Here is a 21,798-nt window from a genome sequence, read left to right as displayed (position 1 = left end):
CGGCATGGATAACAGGAACAGTCGATTCCAGGATGGGATTCGTACCCTACCGAATAGGCATGGGTGAAGCTATTGTAAGGAAACCCCTGGACCAGGTCTTTGCCTCAAACACACCACCCGTACCTGAGCCGAGTCGGCCCTGCAGACTCAGAGGGTCAGTACACAAGGAGCGCTGCACTCTAATAGGATCAGTACGGAGGGTGTGCGACAGTTTGAGAAGATCAGTACTGAGGAAGGTCCACATTGTCAGAGGTCAGTCCGGAGGGAGTGCTGCAATGGGGAGGGACAGTATGACCTGGTATGGCCTGGTATGGAGGGTCTGAGCTATGGGGAGAGATTGGGTAAACTGGGGTTGTTCTCCCTGGAAAGACGGAGAATGAGGGGAGATCTAATAGAGGTGTACAAGGTTATGAAGGGGATAGAGAGGGTGAACGGTGGGAAGCTTTTTCCCAGATCAGAAGTGACGTTCACGAGGGGTCACGGGCGCAAGGTGAGAGGGGCGAAGTATAACTCAGATATTAGAGGGATGTTTTTTACACAGTGTGTGGTGGGGGCCTGGAATGCGCTGCCAAGTAGGGCGGTGGAGGCAGGCACGCTGACGTCGTTTAAGACTTACCTGGATAGTCACATGAGCAGCCTGGGAATGGAGGGATACAAACGATTGGTCTAGTTGGACCAAGGAGCGGCACAGGCTTGGAGGGCCGAAGGGCCTGTTTCCTGTGCTGTACTGTTCTTTGTTCTTTGTACTTGTTCAGTCCTAACTCTGTTCTGCACCGCCAGAGGATCAGTACGGAGGGAGTGCTGCATTGGCAGAGGGTCAGTACTGAGGCAGTGCCGCATTGTCAGAGGTCAGTCCTGGGGGAGTGCTCTGTCAGAGGATAATTTAAACAGAGCTGCTGAGTAAACATGTTATTTAAACAGTGCCCTTCAGGAAACAGTCTATATGAACAGTGCCCGATAGTAAACAGTATATTCATACAGTGTGAGAGAGGAAGATCAGACAGGGATTGTGTCTGACAGAGGGAATATCAGGTAGGGATTGTGTGAGTGAGAGATAAAGGACTATCAAACAGGGATCCTGTGTGAGAGAGGGAAATGTCAGACAGGGATTATGTTTGTGAGAGAGGGGAATATCAGGCAGGGATAGTATCTGTGAGAGAGAGAGGGGAATATCAGACAGGGGTTGTGGGTGAGATGGAGAGGGGAATATCAGACAGGAAATGTATGTGAGAGAGAGGGGGACATCAGAGAGCGTTTGTGTGCGTGAGAGAAGAATATCAGACAGGGGTTGTGTGTGAGTGGGGAATATCAGAGCAGGATCTGTATGCATGAAAGGGGGGGATTTCAGACAAGGGATTGTGCGTGAGAGAGAGAGAGAGAGAGAGATAACAGACAGTAAGTCTGTGCGTGAGAGAGGAAGATCAAACAGTAATTCTGTGCGTTAAAGGGGGGAATATCAGGCGGAATTTTGTGTGAAAGAGAGGAATGTCAGATAGAGATTGTGTCAAAGAGAGGGGGGAATATCCGACAAGAATTGCGTTTGAGAAAGGAGAATATCAGAGCGGGATATTGTGTGTGTGTGAGAGAGGGCAACATTAGGCAGGAATCTTGTGTGTGAGAGAGGAATATCAAACATGAATTGTATGTGTGAGGGAGAGGATAATAACAGACAGGAATTGTATGTATGAGGGAGGGGATAATACCAGACAGGGATTGATTGTGAAAGGGAGGGCGTATCGGACAGGGCATGTGTGTATGTCAGAGGGGAATAGCAGGCAGGGTCTGTGGTTGTGAGCGAGATTGGTATATCAGGGAGTGATTGTCTGTTAGATTGAGAGGAATACCACACAGGTATTGTGTGTGTGTTAGAGAGGGATTGTTGTGGGGGGGGGGGGGGGCGGGGGGGCGGATATCAGAGCGGGATTCTCCGTGAGAGAGGGCAATATCAAACAGGAAGCTTGTGTATGAGAGAGGAAGAACATACAGGGATTGTGTGTGAGAGAGAGGGAATTATCACAGAGGCATTCTGTGGGTGTGGGTGTGTGTGTGTGAGAGAGAGAGAGAGAGAGGAGACAGAGAGAGAGAGAGAGAGAGAGAGAGAGAGAGGACTGCCAGTCAGGGATTGTGTCTAAGAGAGAGAGAGGAATATCGGACAATAATTGCTTGTGGGAATATCAGAGCGAGACAATGTGTGTGAGAGAGAGAGAGGTGCAAGATTGAACTGGGATCTACTGTGTAAGAGAGGAATATCAGACTGGGATTGTGTGTAAGAGAGGAATATCAGATAGAGATTGTGTTTGAGAGGGAGGGAAAAATCACACAGTGACTGTGTGTGTGTGTGTGTGTGTGTGTGTGTGTGTGTGAAAAGAGAGAGTGTGTGTGTGTGTGTGTGAGAGAGAGAAAGGAATGCCAGACAGGGATTATTTTTAAGAGAGAGAGGGGAATATCAGACAAGAATTGTGTGTGAAAGAGTAGAATATCAGAGTGTGAAAGAGTGTGTGTGAGAGAGAGCAACATTAGACATGAATATTGTGTGTGAGAGAGGAATATCAGACAGGGATTGTGTGCGTGTGAAAGAGAGGGGGATATCAGACAGGAATCAAATCTGCGTGAGAGAGGGGAATTTCAGGCAGAGAGTGTGTGTGTGAGATGGGAATCTCAGACAGGGATTTTGAGTGTGTGACGGGGGATATCAAAAAGGAATCTTGTGTGTGAGAGAGGGGAATATCACACAGGAATCGGGTGTGTGAGGGAGAGAGGAACAACAATCAGCAGGGATTGTGCGTGAGAGAGAGGGACATCACACAAGGATTGTGTGAGCGTGAGAGAGGGCAAAATCACACGGGGATTGTGTGTGTGTGAGAGAGAAGAATATCAGACAGGGATTGAGTGTGAGAGACAGGGGAATTTCAGAGAGCAGTTGTGCGTGCGAGAGTGGAATATCAGAGAGGGATTGTGTGTGAGAGAGAGGGGAACATCAAACAGGGATGGTGTGCAAGATTGAGAGAAATACCAGGCATGGCTTTTGTGAGAGTGATTGGATCTCAAACAGTCATTGTGCGTGTAAGAGAGAGCAGGGTATCAGGCAGGGATTGTGTGTGCGTGAGAGAGAGAGAGGAATATCAGACAGGGATTATGTGAGGGGGAGAGGAATAACAGCCAGGAATCGTGTGAGAGAGAGGAGAATATCAGACAGGGATTGTGTCTGAGATTTAGAAGAATACCAGATCGGGGCTGTATATTCAAGAGATGTTGTGTTTAGGAGAAAGGGAAATGCCATATAGGGCTGTATTTGAGAGAGAGGAACAGCAAACAGGGATTGTGTTGTGTATGAGACGGAATGGCGAATTCTGGCACTGCTAACACAGTGAGTGCTGCCAAGTCGCTGTCTTTATGTGAGATTGTAAAGTTAATCTGTACCTGTTCTCTTTTAGCGTGTGGTCACTCTTGTAACGCAGGGAAAATCAGTGTTCAATTGATGCACAGCAATATCCCAGAAACAGGAGCATGACATTTGAGCCGCTGGATTATGATCAGAAGTAACATTGCGGAAGTCTGTTCTGAAAGTGTAAAGTATCTCCTTTCACCTGACAGAAACTCGTCATCCTGACTCTGCGCACCGAAACCGCAAACCTGGAAAAAATCATCAGCAAATGTTTGTATTAGTCCTGCTACTGTTATTGCCCACAACAATGTCTTCAATAACAGTACATGCTGAGGATACTGGGGGTTAGGGCAGAGTGACATAAACAGTACATGCTGAGGATACTGGGGGTTAGGTAGGACACAGTGACAATAACAGTACATGCTGAGTATACAGGGGGTTAGGACACAGTGGCAATAGCAATATATGCTGCGGATACAGGGGGTTAGGTAGGACACAGTGACAATAACAGAACATGCTGAGGATACTGGGGGTTAGGGCAGAGTGACAATAACAGAACATGCTGAGGATACAGGGGGTTAGGTAGGACACAGTGACAATAACAGAACATGCTGAGGATACAGGGGGTTAGGTAGGGCATAGTGACAATAGCAGGACATGCTGAGGATACAGGGGGTTAGGTAGGGCATAGTGACAATAGCAGGACATGCTGAGGATACAGGGCGTGAGGACACAGTGAAAACAGCTGTATATGCTGAGGATACAGGGGGTGAGGACACAGTGGCAATCGCAGTCCACACTGAGGATACAGGGGGTGAGAACACAGTGACAACAGCTGTAAATTCTGAGGATACAGGGGGTGAGGACACAGTGGCAATCGCAGTACAAACTGAGGGTACAGGCGGTGAGGACACAGTGACAATAGCAGTATATGCTGAGGCTACAGGGGTTTAGGTAGGACACAGTGACAATACAAGTACGTGCTGAGGATACAGGGGATTAGGAAGGACACAGTGACAGTACCTTTACATGATGAGGATACGGGGGTTAGGTCGGACACAGTGACAATACAAGTACGAGCTGAGGATACAGGGGATTAGGTAGGACACAGTGACAGTCCCATTACATGCTGAGGATGCAGGGGGTTTGGTAGGACACACTGACAATAGCAGTACATGTTACGGACACAGGGGTTTAGGACACAGTGACAAAAGCAGCACGTGCTGAGGATACAGGGGTTTGGACACAGTAACGAGATGATGCTGCCTGATGGTCACTGCCAGTAACTCCAACTTTACCAGATTCAATTGGAAATTCCCATTCTCACTAAGTATCAAGAGTCAATTAAGGCTAAGCAATGAATGTCGGCATTACAAGGGTATTACTAAGTCCCTCATGGTTCGCACTGCTGCCTCACACTGACAGGGACCTGGTTTCAATTCCGGCCTCGGGTCACTGTCTGTGTGAAGTTTGCACATTTTCGCCGTGTCTGCATAGGTTTCCTCCGGATGCTCCGGTTTCCTCCCGCAGTCCAATGATGTGCAGATTGGTTTGATTGACCATGGTAAATTGTCCCTTAATGACAGGAGGATTAGGAGGGGAAATATAACAGGTTTGAACCTGGGTGGGATTGTTGTCGGTGCAGATTGGAAGGGCCAAATGGCCAACATTCTGCACTGTCGATTCTAAGATATATATATATATATAAATGATTAATATCTACTTTTGTTATTTATTTTCTGTTGTCTGTTGAAAGTGTTCACATCCATATCCAGCATTGCTGATCGACTTTACTTTAAACTCTCTCCTCAGCCTTGATTTAATTTTTGCATCTTTGACCGTTTTGAATGATGAAAACTCTTCTTCCAAATCTCTTCAATTCTCTTGTTTCCCAGTATCATCCACCAGGTATTGTATCCATAGAGTCATAGAATCCCAACAGTGCAGAAGGATGCTATTCGGCCCATCGAGTCTCCGCCGACCTCAATCCCACCCAGGCCCTATCCTTATAACACCGTGTATTTATCGAGCTGGTCACTGTATGGAGCAATTTAGCACGGCCAATCAACCTACCGAGCACATCTTTCGAGTGTGGGAGGAAACCGGAGCACCCGGATACAATCCACGCAGAAACGGGGAGAACGTGCAGACTCCACACAGACAGTGACCCAAGCCGGGAATTGAACCCGGGTCCATGGCGCTGTGAGGCAGCAATGCTAACCATTGTGCCACCATTCCACACAATACTACTTTTTAATTTTATACTTCCTGAATCTTGTACAGTTTTTATTGACAGTTGATGCCAAGTTTCTCTCAGCTCCAATGTCTTCCTATTGAATTATATTGAGTGCTGCTTTGCCACATTCCAACACTGCTGCAATGCAGCAGCCTCGCAATATTTGCAGCTTTCTCCACATTTTCCATTCAATTTCAAAGCTCACTTGCTGAACCAGGGGAAAAGTGGCAGGACAATGCGCATGCGTAGTACCAGCAAAACCGCTTGCACTGCATGCGCAGTGTGGATAGCAGGGAGAGAGACCACATGCGCAGAGCTGATGCAAGTGCGGGTTTATGGAAAGGGCATGAAAATTTAAAGGGAGGAAACCCGCCTACCTGCTGCAAATCCCGGCTCTGCTCCATGGAGGCACCGCACTTCATCTGGGGGCGGCGCATTAGATGTCAGAAAGAGGCGGGTAAATCCGGCGTCAAGGAGCGGGGTTCCGATTATCAGCGGGTGGGGTTTATGACGCCACCAGGAGGAGGGGCCAATCCTGGCTTCAGTCGGCGGGGCTGTCAACAGGCAGAGATTTCCAGCCATCAGGCCGCAGAGCTTGGCAGCAGCGACAGGCGTGAGGGGGCCGGGACGATAACGTCCTCAGGGAGGCTTTGTGACGTTCCGCAGGTGGGGTGAGGCTGTCATCAGTCGGCAGGTCCAGCTACCGCCGGGGGGCGGGGTCTGATTATCAACACGGGGCGGGGTCACCTTGCCGAAGTGGGTGGGGTCTATGCCGTCATTAGGAGGCGCGGCCATCCGGCCATTTACAGCCAGGAGGCGGAGTCAATGACGGGTCAGGTGTCGGTGGGCGGAGCGATTGTCTGGCTCAGACCGGTACATCGGCTATGCGGAGAATCAAACACCCCTTCGGCTGTGTGGGGAATCATACAGAACATCGGCTATGGCGGAATCACACAGCTCTTCGACTATGGGGCAATCATACTGCACAAGGGCCATGTGGTAATCACACAGCTCTTCAGGTATGGGGGAATCACACGTACATTGGCTGTGGGTGGAATCAGACGGCTCATCAGCAATGGGGAGAATCACATAGCTGATCGGCAATGGAGGAATCACACAGAGCCATCTCAGCGGTTATGGGGGGCATCACAGAGAATCAGTTTATCGGCTATGGTGGGAATCACAGAGCACTAGCTCATTGGCTACAGAGGAAATCACAGCGATCATCGGCTTTGAGGGGAATCGCACATCACATCAGCTATGGGGGGAATCACACAGCACATTCGCTATGGGGCTAATAACAGAGCACATCGGTCTTGGGGGGGATCACACAAGCTCCCCGGCTGGGGAGGAATCACATAGCCTATCGGCTGTCGGGTAAATCACACAGCTCTTCGGCTACGGAGGGAATCACACAGCTCATCGGCAAATGGGGGGAATCACAGAGAGGCAGCTCATCGGCTATTGGGGGGGGGGGGGGGGCATCACACAGAGCCAACACATCGGCTGTGGGGGGAAATCACACTGCTGATCGGCTATGGGGGCAAATCACACAGATCATCTGCTATGGGGGGAATCACACAAAACAATGTCCCTGGATATTGGAAGAATCACACCGCTCATTGGCTATGTGGGGAGTTACACAGAGACAGCTTATCGGCAATAGTGGGAATCACACAGAGCCGCATCGACTATGGAGGGAAATCACACAGTTCAACAGCAATGGGGGAATCACAGAGAGCCAGCACATCGGCTATGGGGGGCATCACACAGAACCAGCACATCGCCTATGGTGGGAGTCAATTCGAGCCAGATCAACGGCGATGGGGGGAAGCAGTCAGTTCGTCGGCTATGAGGGGAATCACACCGCTCATGGGAATGCAGGGAATCAGCGCATTGGCTGTGTGTGGAATCACATCGACTCTATGGGGAATCGCACAGCACATGTGGGGTGGGGTGAGACAGTCATCAGTGTATAAGGGAACCATCTGGGGGCGGGGTCTAATCGTCAGCACGGGGCGGGGTCAGCCTTCGCAAGTGGGCGGGGTCTATGCCGTCACCAGGAGGCTTGGAGAGTCGGCCTCCCGAGGCCAGGAGGCGGAATCAATGACGGGTCAGTGGTCGGTGGGCGGAGCGATTCTCTGCCTCAGAGCAGCACATCGGCTATGGGGGGAATGACACACCTCATCGGCTGTCGGGGGAATCGCACAGAGACAGCTCATTGGCCATGGGGGGAAGTCACATACGGTCAGCTCATCGGTTAGGGGGGGAGTCACACACAGCCAGCTCATCGGCTCTGGGGTGAATCACACAGCTAATCGCCAGTGGGGAAATAGCACGCAGCCATCTCATTGGCTAGAGGGGGAATCAGACACAGCCAGCTCATCGATTATGGGGGGAATCACGAACAGCCAGCCCATTGGCTCTGGGGGGAATCACACACAGCCAGCTCATCGGCTATGGGGTGAATCACAAACAACCAGCTCATCGGCTCTGGGGGCAATCACGCAGCTCTTCGGCTTTGGGGGGAATTACGCATCACATCGGCTGTGGGGGGAATCAAACAGCTTGTGAGCTATGGGTGAAATCACACATAATATCGGCTAAGGGGTGATCACACAGCTCATCGGTTAGGGGGAATCATACAGCTCATTGGTTAGGGGGGAAGAAGACAGCTAATCGGCAATGTGGGGGATAACACAGAGCTAGCTCATCGGCTTCACGGGGAATAACATACTTCATCATTTTTGTGGGGAATCACACAGCACATCGGGTTACGTGGGAAGCACAGCACATAGGGTGTGGAGGGAATCACACATAACATCCGCTTTGGGGACATCACACATAGCCAGCTCTGCGGCACTGGTGGGAATCACACAGAGCCAGCACATCAGCTGTGGGGGGAATCACCCAGGTCATCGGCTATCGGGGGAATCACACAGCTCATCGACTTTGGGGGGAATCACGCAGCACATCGGCTACAGGGGGAGTCACACAGAGCCAGCTCAACGACAATTGAGGTAATCACACAGAGCCAGTTCATTGGCTATGGGTGAATCACTCAGCTCGTCGGCTATGGAGGGAATCACACAGAAATAGTTCATTTGACATGGGGGATATCGATCAGAGCCAGCTCATCGGCTATGGGCGTAATCAGACAGTTCATCGGCTATGGGAGGAATCGCACAGCTCATCGGCTATGGGATGAATCAGTTATGTGGGCAGTTATACAGAGACAGCTCATCGGCTATGAGGGGAATCACAGAGCCAGCTAATCGGCAATGGTGGGAGACATTTAGGACCAGCATATCGGCTTTGGGGAAAACTCACAGCTCATCAGCTAAGGGGGGGAATCAGGCGCACATCGGCTATAGGGGGAAGCACACAGCTCATCGTCTGGGGGGAAATCACACAGCACATCGGCTATGTGGGGAATCACACCGAGGCAGCTCAGCGGATATGGGGAGCATCACACAGAGCCAGCACATCGGCTATGAGGGGAATCTCACACCGCAGAAGCTAAAGGGGGAATCACACAGCTCCTAGGCTATGGGAGGAAATCACACAGCTCATCGGCTATGGGGTGAATCATACAGCTCATCGGCTATGGGAGGCGTCACACAGCTCTTCGGCTATGCGGGGAATCACACAGCACATCGGCTTTGTGGGGGGTCACAGAGCCAGTTCATCGGCAATGGGGGTAGTCACATAGAGCCAGCTCATCAGCTAAGAGGGGAATCACATAGCACATCGACTATGGGGCTAATCACACAGCTCATGAGCTATGGGGGGCATCAGTCAGAGCCAGCTCTTCTGCTTTGTGGGGAATCACACAGCTCATCGGCTATGTGGGGAATCACACAGCTTATCAGCTGTGGGGGCAATCACACAGAGCCACTACATCGGCTATGGGGGTGAAATCACACAGCTGATCAGACATAGGGGGAATCACACAGAACATCGGATATGGACGGGACCACACAGCTCATCAGGCAGAAGGTGAAGACGGGTGGGATCAGAGTGGAGCTGGCACGGTGGATACAAAACTGGCTCAGTCAAAGAAGACAGAAGCCTGGAACTCGCTGCCGGGGGAGGTCGTGGAAGCAGATATGATCGTCACTTTGAAGGGCCGTCTTGACAAGTACAGAAATAGGGTTGAAGAGAGGGGTATGGTTACCGGAAGTGTAGGAGGTTTAAGTTCAGTCGTGCAGCACGGTCGGTGCAGGCTTGGAGGGCTGATTGCCCTCTTCCTGTGCTGTAATTTGCTTTGTTCTTTGTTCCATGGGGGGAATTACACAGCACATCGGCGATGTGGGGAATCGCACAGCACGTGTGTGTGTGAGAGAAAGGCGATATCAGACACGTTTTGTGGGTGAGGGAGAGAGGAATGCCAGAAATGTTTTTTGTGAGAGGGGAATATGAGGCAGGGATTGTGTTTGTGAGAGCGAGGGGAATTTCAGACAGGGATTGTGTCTGTGAGAGCGAGGGGAATATGAGGCAGGGATTGTGTGTGTGAGAGAGGGGAATATCAGATCGGGATTGTGTGTGTGTATGTGTGTGTGTGTGTGTGTGAGAGAGAGAGAGAGAGAGAGGGAGGGGAAAATCAAACAGGGATTGTGTGTGTGTGAGAGAGAAATATCAGACGGGGATTGTGTGTGTGAGAGAGGGGAATATCAGACAGGGATTGTATGTGAGAGAGAGGGAATATGAGGCAGAGATTGTGTTTGCGTGAGAGAGGAAATATCAGACAGAGATTGTGTTTGTGTGTGTGAGAAGAGAGGAATACCAAGCATGGTTTGTGTGCGAGATTGCGAGGGATACCAAACTTGGTTTCTTTGAGTGAGAGGGATATATCAGGCAGGCTTTGTGAGTGTGAAGAAAGGGGAATATCAGGCAGGGATTATTTGTGTGTGAGAGAGGGATTATCCGACTGGATTTGTGTGTGTTTGACACAGAGAGGAATATCAGACAGGGATTGTGTGTGTGAGAGAGAGGGGAATATCAGACAGAGTTTGTCTGTGTGAGAGAAAGGAGTATCAGCAATGGATTGTTTCTGATTTTATTCGATTTATTATTGTCATGTGTTTTAGGTTACACCGAAATTTAGGGTTTCTTGCATGTTATACAGAGAAATAGGGAACATGTGTGTGAGGGAGAGGAATATAAGACAGGATTTATGTGTGAGAGGGGGTATATCAGACAGTGGCAACAGAAGTACATGCCGAGGATACAGTTGGTTAGGGCACATTTGCAATAGCAGTACATACTGGAGATATTGGGGGATCGGACGCAGTGGGGAGATGATGCTGCCTGGTGGTCACTGCCAGGAACTACATCTTTACCTGACTCAGTTGAAAATTCCGATTCTCATTCATTAGAGAAACAGAGAAACATAGAAATACTACAGCACAACCAGGCACTTCGGCCCACAAGTTGTGCCGAACACATCCCTACCTTCTAGACCTACCTATAACCCTCCATCCTATTAAGCTCCATGTACTCATCCAGGAGTCTCTTAAAATACCCCATTGAGTTCGCCTCCACCACCACTGACGGCAGCCGTTTCTACTCGCCCACCACCCTCTGTGTGAAAAACGTACCCCGAACGTCTCCCCTGTACCTACCCCCCAGCACCTTAAACCTGTGTCCTCTCAGAGCAGACATTTCCACCCTGGGAAAAAGCCTCTGAGAGTCCACCCGGTCTATGCCTCTCAACATCTTATACAGCTCTATTAGGTCTCCTCTCATCCTTTGTCTCTCCAAGGAGAAAAGACCGAGCTCCCTCAGCCTATCCTCATAAGGAATGCCACTCAATCCAGGCAACATCCTTGCAAATCTCCTCTGCACCCATTCAATCTTTTCCACATCCTTCCTATCGTGAGGCGACCAGAACTGAGCACAGTACTCCAAGTGGGGTCTGACGAGGGTCTTATATAGCTGCATCATTATCCCCGGACACCTAAACTCAATCCCTCGATTGATAAAGGCCAGCACACCATACGCCTTGTTAACCACCTCCTCCACCTGCGGGGCCGATTTTCGAGTCCAATGGACCCGGACCCCAAGGTCCTTCTGATCATCTACCATACTAAGTGTATTTCCCTTTGTATTGTACTCCTTCATCCCATTTGTCCTACCAAAATGGACCACGGCGCATTTATCTGGGTTGAAGTCCATCTGCCACTTCTCCGCCCAAACTTGCATCCTTTCTATGTCCCTCTGTAACTTCTGACATTCCTCCAGACTATCCACAACCCCACCAACGTTCGTGTCGTCGGCAAACGTACCAACCCATCCCTCCGCTTCCTCATCCAGGTCATTTATGAAAATGACAAACAGCAAGGGTCCCAGAACAGATCCCTGGGGCACACCACTGGTGACCGAACTCCATTTAGAAAAAGACCCATCTATACCCACTCTCTGCCTCCTTTGGTCAAGCCAGTTCTGGATCCACCAGGCAGCAGCCCTTTGGATCCCATGCCCTCTCACTTTTTCTAGAAGCCTTGCATGGGGGACCTTATCGAACGCCTTGCTAAAATACATACAAACCACATCTACCGGCTTCCCTTCGTCAATGTGTTTAGTCACATTTTCGATTAACTCCACCAGGCTCGTAAGGCACGATCTGCCCTTGACAAAGTCATGATGAGTATTCGTGAGCATACTAAACCTCTCTCAATGCTCATATATCCTGTCCCTCAGGATTACCAAGAGCCAATTCAGGGTAAGCACTGAGTGGCGGCATTTCAAGGGCATTGCTCATTCCCTGAGATCTGCCAGTGCCCAAATATCAGACAGGGTTTGTGTCTGAGAGAGGGGACTATTAGAAAGGGATTGTGTATCTGAGAGAGAGAGGGGAATATCAGGCAGGTATTGTGTGTGTGTGAGAGAGAGAGAGAGAGAAAGAATATCAGGCAGGGATTCTGTGTGTGTGAGAGAAGGAATAATGGACAGGAATTGTGTGTGCGTGTGAGGGAGGGGAGTATCGGGCTGGGATAGTGTGTGTGAAAGAGAGGAATATCAGACAGGGATTTTGTGTGTGAGAGAGAGAGAGACGGGAATATCAGACAGGGATTGCGTGTATGAGAGAGAGGAATATCAGACAGGGATTGTGTGTGAGATTGAGTGGAACAACAGACAGGGTTTGTTTTTGATTTGATTTGATTTATTATTGTCACATGTATTAGCATACAGTGAAACGTATTGTTTGTTGCATGTTATCCTGACAAAGCAACGAAAGAGGGGAATTTCAGACAGGGAATATGCGTGTGAGAGAGAGGGAATATCAGACAGAATTGTGTGTGTGAGAGAGGAGAATATCATGATATAATTTTTTTTATCAAGATGGAGAGTGAAGTCGTTGAATCGGAGAAGTGGGTGCTGAATCTTATTAAAGGAAAATATGAGGATATGAGACGTGAGTTGGCCAAGATTGATTCGGGAGAGTTTCTTAAAGGGATGAGAGTGGGTAGGCAATGGCAAACATTCAAGGAATGCCTGGGGGAAATGCAGCAACTGTTTATTCCTGCCTGGCATAAAAACAAAATGGGTGAGAGGGCCAATCCATGGCTTATAAAGGAAATTAGAGAGAGTATCCGATCCAAGGAAGAAGCACACAGATTGGCCAAGAAAAATAATAGGTCTGTGGCTTGGGCGTCGTTGATCATTCAGCAGAGAAGGACCAAGGGGAAAATAGAGTACGAAAGTAAACTTGCAGGGTACAGGAAGATGACACGAATGGTTCCTATGGATACGTGAAGAGAAAGAGGTTGGAGAAGACAAATGCAGTCCCCTACCGATAGAAACAGGGGAATGTATAATGGGGGACAACGAAATAGCTGATCAATTGTCTACTAACCTTCGCTCTGTCTTCACAAAATAGGACACAAATCAGCTGCCAGAAATGTTGGAGAATGCAAGTTTTAGTGAGAAGGAAGAATTGAGCAGATGAATATTAGTGGAGAAATGGTGCTGGGAAAATTGGTGGCATTGAAGTTGGATAAATCCCCAAGACCTGATTATTTAAATCCCAGAGAATTTAAGGAAGTGGCTTTAGAAATAGTGGATGCATTAGTGGTCATCTTCCAGGGTTCTATAGATTCTGGAACAGTCCCTGCAGATTAGAAGGGAGCGAATGCAACTCAAATATTCAAAAAGGGAGTTTGAGAGAAAACAGGGAATTATAGACTCATAAACTTAATTTCGTTAGTGGGGAAAATTCTCGAATCCAGTATCAAGGACTTTAAAGCAGAACATTTACAAATCAGTGGCAGGATCAGACAGAGTCGGCATGGATTTATGAAGGAAAAATAATGATTGACATCTGTTGTAATTCTTTGAAGATGTAACTGGTAGAGTTGATAAGGGGGAGCCAGTCGATGTAGTATATTTGGGCTTTCAGAAAGCGTTTCATAAAATCCCACACCAGAGCTTATCGTGCCAGAATAAAGATCATGGGATTGGGGGAAGTGTACTGAGATAGACAGAAAACTGGTTGGCAGAATGGAAACAAGGAGGAGGAATTAATGGGTGCGTTTCAAATTGGCAGGCAGTAACTAGTGGGGTGCCACAGGGATCGGTGCAGGGACCCCAGCTATTCACTATATATATATATCAATGATTTGGCTGAGGGAACAATATGTAACATTTCAATGTTTGCAGATGATACCAAGATTGGTGGGAGTGTGAACTGTGACGAGGATGCAGTGATCCTTCAGAATGATCTGAACAGATAGGGTGAATGGGCAAATCAATGGCAGATGCAATACAATTTGGATAAAGATGAGGTATTTCACTTTGGAAGCAAAACAAGTCACTAAAAGGAAGCATGCAGGTGCAGCAGATGATAAAAAACGCAAATGGCATGTTGGCCTACAGTGCGAGAGATTTCGAGTACAGTCGCAGGGCTGTGTTGTTGCAATTATACAGGACCTTGGTGAGGCCACACCGAGTGTATTGTGTGCAGGGAGGATATCCCTAATTGTAGAAGAGCCCCAAACCAGAGTTCACAGCCTGAGGATTCGGGTTAGTCCATTTAGAACGGAGGGGAGGGGACATTTCTTCACCCAAAGTGTGTTGAAACTGTGGAACCCATTAGCACAGGAAGTAGGTGATGCCAAAACATTGAATGTATTATAGAGGTGGCTGGACATCGCACTTAGGGGTGAACGGGATCAAAGGCTATGCGGAGAAAGCAGGATTAGTCTATTGAGTTGGATGATCAGCCATGGTCGTTATGAATGGCAGAACAGGTTCGAAGGGCCAAAACGCCTGCTCCAGCTCCTATCTTCTATCATTCTATTAGTCAAGCTTTGTTTATGAGAGAGCGAGTAATATCGGAGAAGTTGTGTGGGAGATTGAGAAGGTACCAGATCGGTACAGTGTGAGCGAGAGGTGAATATTAGAGAGATGTTTTGTTTAGGAGTGAGGGAAATGACTGCTATGGTTGTATCTAAGAGAGAGGGGAATAGCAGAAGGGTTTCTGTGTGCTTGTGATGGGATGGGGAATACTGACATTGCTAACACAGGGAGAGCTGCCGAGTCGCTGTTCTTATGTCAGATTGTAAAGTTAATCTGTCCCTGTTCTCTTTCAGCGCGTGGTCAGTGCTGTTGCTCAGGGAAAATCAGCGCTGATCTGATGCACAGCAATATCCCAGAAACAGCAGCATGCCATTTGAGCAGCTGGATTGTGTTCAGAAGCAGCACGACGGAAGGTCTGTTCTGAAAGAGTAAAGTATTTCCTTTCAGCTGATGGAAACTCCGCATCCTGACTCTGATCTCCAAACTGCAAACCTGGAAGCAAATCATCAAAAATGTTTGTGTTAATCATGTTGCTGTTACTGCCCCCAAAAATGTCCTCAATAGCAGCACATGCTGAGGACACAGCGGTTTAGGACAGAGTGACAATAGCAGTACCTGCTGAGGATACACGGGGTTGGGACACAGTGACAAAAGCAGTGCATGTTGAGGATACAGGGAGTTAGGACACAGTGAGGAGATAATTTTGCTTGGCGGTTACTGCCAGCAACTACATCTCCAACTATTTAAATTGGAAATTCCCATTCTCACTAATTACTAAGAGGCAATTAAGTGTTAGCAATGAATGTCAGCATTTCAAAGGCATTGTTACATCCCGAGTGATTAACACTTTTCCCCAAAGCGCCAAGGACCCGGGTTCATTCCGGCCTCGGGTTACTATCTGTGTGGAGTTTGCACATTCTCCTCGTGTCTGTCCTGTGCGTTCTCCGGTTTCTCCCCGGAGTCCAAACATGTGCGGGTTGGGTTGATTGGCCATGCTAAATTGTTCTTAGTGACAGGCGGTGAGAAGGGGAAATATAACGAGCTTGAACCTGGGTGGGATTGTTTTCGGTGCTGACTGGATGGTCCAAATGGCCATCTCTCTGAACTGCAGATTCTAAGAATCTTCATATATAAATAATATCTGCTTTGTTATTTATTTTCTGTTACCAGTTGAAAGAGTTGACATCCATATCCAGCATTGCTGACAGTGTTTACTTTCAATTCCTCACTCTCTTCAGCCTTGATCTTATTTTTGCATCTTTGACTGTTTTCAATGATGAACACACTACGACCAAATCCCGTCAATTCCCTTGTTTCCCATTATTATCCACCAGGCATTGTATTTGTCCTCTTTTCTCTCTTGTTCTTCCAGAATCTGGTAGAGGTTTTTTAATAATAATTCATGCTAAGTTGATCTCAGCTGCAAACCAGGGGAAAGGTGGCGGCAGAACGCGCATGCGAAGGAGAAAATTTGCATGCGCAGTGCGGGTCGAGGGAAGAGAGGCCGCTTGCGGAGTGCGGAGGGAGGAGAGAGAGCCGCAGGCACAGTGCGTATGTATGTTCAGTGTGGGCTGAATGGGGAGGGTGGGGACACTGGCAGGGGATAAAGGCACTTAACGGCTGCCAAATCCCGCCTCTACCCGACGGAGGCTCCGTGCGTCAACAGGGGGCGTGGTGCAGATGTCAGAAAGAGGCGGGTGTATCTCCCGCATCAATGAGCCGGGTTCCGAACATTGGGGGGCGAGATTCATGCCGGTGGGATTCATGCCGGCAGCAGGAGGCGTGGCCCAGCCTGGCCTCAGGTGCCGGGGCTGTCATCAGACGGAGCTTTCCAGCCATCCGGACGCAGAACCTGGAAGCAGCGAAAGGCGTCAAGGGGCGTGGACTGTGAAGCTTGCAGCATGTCTTTCTGACGTTGAAGGTGGGGGTGATGCTGTCATCAGTGGGTGGGGTCAGTCTGCGGAAGTGGGCGGGGTCTATGCTTGCGCCGGGGGCGGGGTCAGTCTGCGGAAGTGGGCAGGGTCTATGCCGCAACGACCAGCCGGAGCCGGCCGGCCACCCGGGGCCAGAAGGCGGAGTCAATGACGCGTCAAAAGTCGATGGGCGGAGCGATTCTCTGAATCAGAGCGGCACATCAGCGAAGGGGGGAATTCACACAGAGCCAGCTCAAGGGCTATGTGAGGAATCACACAGAGCCAGCTCATCGGCTACGTGAGGAATCACACAGAGCCAGCTCATCGGCAATAGGGGGAATCACACTGCTCATCGGCGAAGGGGGGGCGGGGGGGGGGGAGGATTCACACAGAGCCAGCTCGTCGGCTATGGCAGAATTTACACACACAGCCAGCTGATCGGAAATGGGGGGAAGTCACACATACCCAGCTCATCAGCTATGCGAGGAATCACAAAGTCCAGCGGCTATGAGAGGAAATCAAACAGCTCTTCCGCTCACACGGCTCATGGGGACTCACACGGACCTAGCTCATCAGCTTTGGGGGGAATCACACAGACACCGCTGATCGGCTAATAGGGGAATCACACAGATCCAGCTGATCGGCTATGGTGGAATCACACAGACCCAGCTAATCGGCTATGGGGTAATCACAAAGCACATTGGCGATGGGGGGAATCACAAAGCTCATCAGCATTGGGAGAAACAAACAGCTAATCGGCTATGGAGGGAATCACACAGCTCATCGGCTTTGGGGAAAACGGACAGCTCATCGGCGATGGGTGGAATGACACAGCACCTCTGCTGTGAGGGGAAATACAGCACATCAGTATGGGGGGAATCATGCAGCTAATCGGCTATGGGGGTAATCACAAAGTACATCGGGTATAGGGGAATCACACAGCTCATCAGCTATGGGGGGGATCACACAGCTAATCTGCTATGGGGGGAATCAGACAGCACATCTGCTGAGGGAGAATCACACAGCCCTTCGGCAATGTCGGGGGGGGGGCGGGTTGGAATCACACAGCACATCCCGTATGGAGTGAATCACACAGAGCCACTTCAAAAGCTATGGGGGGAATCACAGAGCAAACTGGCTATGGGTGGCGAGATCACACAGAGCCAGATCATCGGCTCTGGGAGGAATCATACAGCATATTGGCTCGGGGGACTCTCACAGCACAACGGCATGGGGGGAATCTCGTAGCACATCGACTCTGGGGGGAAATCAAATAGATCATCGGCGGAGGAAGAACTCACACATCACATCGGCTATGGGGGAATGACATAGCAGATCGTTTACGGGAGAAGCACACAGCCCATCGGCTATGGGAGGAATCTCACAGCTCATCAGCTGTGGGGGGTATCACACAGCACATCAGCTATGCGGGGAACCACAAAGCACATCGGCTATGGGGGAATCACACAGCACATTGGCTATGGGGGGAATCACACAGCGCCTGTTCATTAGCTATGTGGGGAATCACAGAGCTAACCAGCTATAGGGGGAATCACAAAGAGCCAGCTCATCGGGTCTCGGAGGAATCATATAGCATTTGGCTGTGGCGGAATCTCACAGCACACCAGCAATGGGGGGAATCACATAGCAAATCGTCTCTGGGGGGAAATTAAGCAGCTCATCGGTGGAGGGCGGACTCACACAACACATCGGTTACGGGGGAAGCACACAACACACTGGCTATGGGAGGAATTTCACAGCTCATCAACTGTGGGGGGTATCACACAACACATCAGCTGTGGGGGAATCAGACAGCACATCGGCTATGGGGGAATCGCACAGCTCATCGGCTACGGGGGGATTCATATGGCATTTCGGCTATGGGGGAAGTCACAGAGAATATGGGCTATGGTGGTATCACCATAGCCGATCAGCTTATCAGCTATGGCGTGATTGACACAGCACATCAGAATGAGGGGGGATCACACATCTCATCGGCTGTGGGGGAATCACACAGCACATCGGTGTTGGGTGGAATCATACAATCCATCGTCTATGGGGGAATCTCACAACACATTGGCTATGGGGGGAATCACAGATTTCATTGGTTAAGGGGAATGACACAGCTCATCGGCTATGGGGGAACCAGAGAGCTCATCGGCTATGGGGGGAAATCACACAGCACATCAGCAATGAGGGGGAATCACACAGCTCACCGGATATGGGGGGAATCACACATCCACGGCATTTCAGCTTTGGGGGGAATCACGCAGCGCATCGACTTTGGGGGAATCACAAAGCACATCGAATACGGGTGATCACATAGCACATCGGCTGTGGGTGGAATCTCACAGCTCATTGGCTATGGCGGGAATCACACAGCTCATTGGTTCAGGGGAATCACACAGCACATTGGCTATGGGAGAAAGACAATAAGGAGTCAAACAACACCAGGTTAAAGTCCAACAGGTTTATTTGGTAGCAAACGCCTCTAGTTTTCGGAGCGCTGCTCCGTCGTCAGGTGAGTGGGAGATCTGCTCATAAACAGCAAACAGGGCATACAAAGACACAAACTCAATTTACAGAATAATGAATAATGATTAGAATGCGAGTCTTTACAGCTAATCATGTCTTAAAGGTACAGACAATGTGAGTGGAGAGGGCATTAGCACAGGTTAAAGAGATGTGTATTGTTTCCAGACAGGACAGCCAGTGATAATTTGCAAGTCCAGGCAAGTTGTGGGAGTTACAAATAGTGTAACATGAACCCAAGATCCCGGTTGAGGCCGTCCTCGTGTGTGCGGAACTTGGCTATCAGTTTCTGCTCAGAGACTCTGCGCTGTCGTGTGTCGTGAAGGTCGCCTTGGAGAATGCTTACCCGAATATCAGATGCCGAATGCTCCCCAACAGGAAGAGAACAGTCTTGCCTGATGATTGTTGAGCGGTGTTCATTCATCCGTTGTCGTAGCGTCTGCATAATTTCCCCAATGGACCATGCCTCGGGACATCGTTTCCTGCAGCGTATCAGGTAGACAATGTTGGCCGTGTTGCAAGAGCATGTACCGTGTAGCTGGTGGATGTTGTTCTCACGTGAGATGATGACATCCGTGTCGATGATCCGGCACGTCTTGTAGCGGTTGCTGTGGCAGGGTCGTGTGGTGTCGTGGTCACTGTTCTCCTGAAGGTTGGGTAGTTTGCTGCGGACAATGGTCTGTTTGAGGTTGTGTGGTTGCTTGAAGGCAAGAAGTGGGGGTGTGGGGGTGGCCTTGCCGAGATGTTCATCTTCATCAATGACATGTTGAAGGCTCCGGAGGAGATGTTGTAGCTTCTCCGCTCCGGGGAAGTACTGGATGACGAAGGGTACTCTGTCCACCGTGCCCCATGTTCGTCTTCTGAGGAGGTCGGTGCGGTTTTTCGCTGCGTCGCGTTGGAACTGTCGATCAATGAATCGAGCGCCATATCCTTTTCTTATGAGGGCATCATTCAGCGAATGGAGGTGTGTTTTGTGATCCTCCTCATCCGAGCAGATCCTTTGTATACGGAGGGCTTGTCCTTCGGGGATGGCTTCTTTAATGTGTTTCGGGTGGAATGCCTTCAAACAAACGCATCACCTCAAACAGACCATTGCGCGCAGCAAACTACCCAGCCTTCAGGAGAACAGTGACCACCACACCGCACAACCCTGCCACAGCAACAGCTGCAAGACGTGCGGGATCAACGACACGGATGCTATCATCTCACGTGAGAACACCATCCACCAGGTACACGGTACGTACTCTTGCAACTCGGCCAACAATGTCTACCTGATACGCTGCAGGAAAGGATGTCTCGAGGCATGGTACATTGGGAAACCATGCGGACGCTACGACAAGGGATGAATGAACACCGCTCGACAATCACCAGGCAAGACTGTTCTCTTCCTGTTGGGGAGCACTTCAGCCGTCACGGGCATTCGGCCCCTGATGATCGGGTAAGCATTCTCCAAGGCGGCCTTCAGAACACAAGACAGCGCAGAGTCACTGAGCAGAAACTGATAGCCAAGTTCCGCACACATGAGGACGGCCTCAACCGCGATCTTGCATTCATGTCACACTATCTATAACTCCCACAACTTGCCTGGACTTGCAAAGCCTCACTGGCTGTCCTGTATGGAGACAATGCACATCTCTTTAACCTGTGCTAATGCTCTCTCCACTCACATTATCTGTACCTTTAAGCCTTGATGAGCTGTAAAGACTCGCATTCCAATCATTAATCATTGTCCTGTAAATTGAGTTTGTGCCTTTATATGCCCTGTTTGCTGTTTATGAGCAGATCTCCCACTCACCTGACGAAGGAGCAGCGCTCCGAAAGCTGGTGGCGTTTGCTATTAAATAAAGCTGCTGAACTTTAACCTGGTGTTGTTTGACTCCTGACTGTGTTTCCTCCTGTCCAACGCCGGCATCTCCACATTATGGGGGAAAGCACAGCACATCGGTATGTGGGGAATGACACAGCTCATTGGCTGTGGGGGAACCACAGTGCTCATCGGCTGTGGGGGGAAATCACACAGCACATCAGCTCTGGGGGGAATGACACAGCACATCGGTTATGGGGAGCATCATACCACACCTGCTATGTGGGGAATCAGACTGCAGATCGGCTATGGGGGGAATCACAGCACATTGGTTATGGGGTAATCACGCAGCACATCAGCTATGGGGGAGTCACACAGCACATCGTCTACGCTGGATCACACGACACATCGGCTGTGGGGGGAACCACACAGCACATCAGTTATGGGGAGCATCATACCACACCTGCTATGCCTGCACTCTTATACACACAATCACTCACTGGCATGGACACCTTTTTATTCATGAAACTACATATTTAGAGGCAAAAGTAAGCCACTCGGCCCATCGAGTCTGTTCAGCAATTCAGTAAGTTCAGTGCTCATGCATGGCACCTCAATTCCACTGTCC

Source organism: Mustelus asterias, chromosome 32 (genome assembly GCF_964213995.1).
Source record: "Mustelus asterias chromosome 32, sMusAst1.hap1.1, whole genome shotgun sequence".
Classification (NCBI taxonomy): Eukaryota; Metazoa; Chordata; class Chondrichthyes; order Carcharhiniformes; family Triakidae; genus Mustelus; species Mustelus asterias.
Note: the sequence above shows the minus strand (reverse complement) of the source record.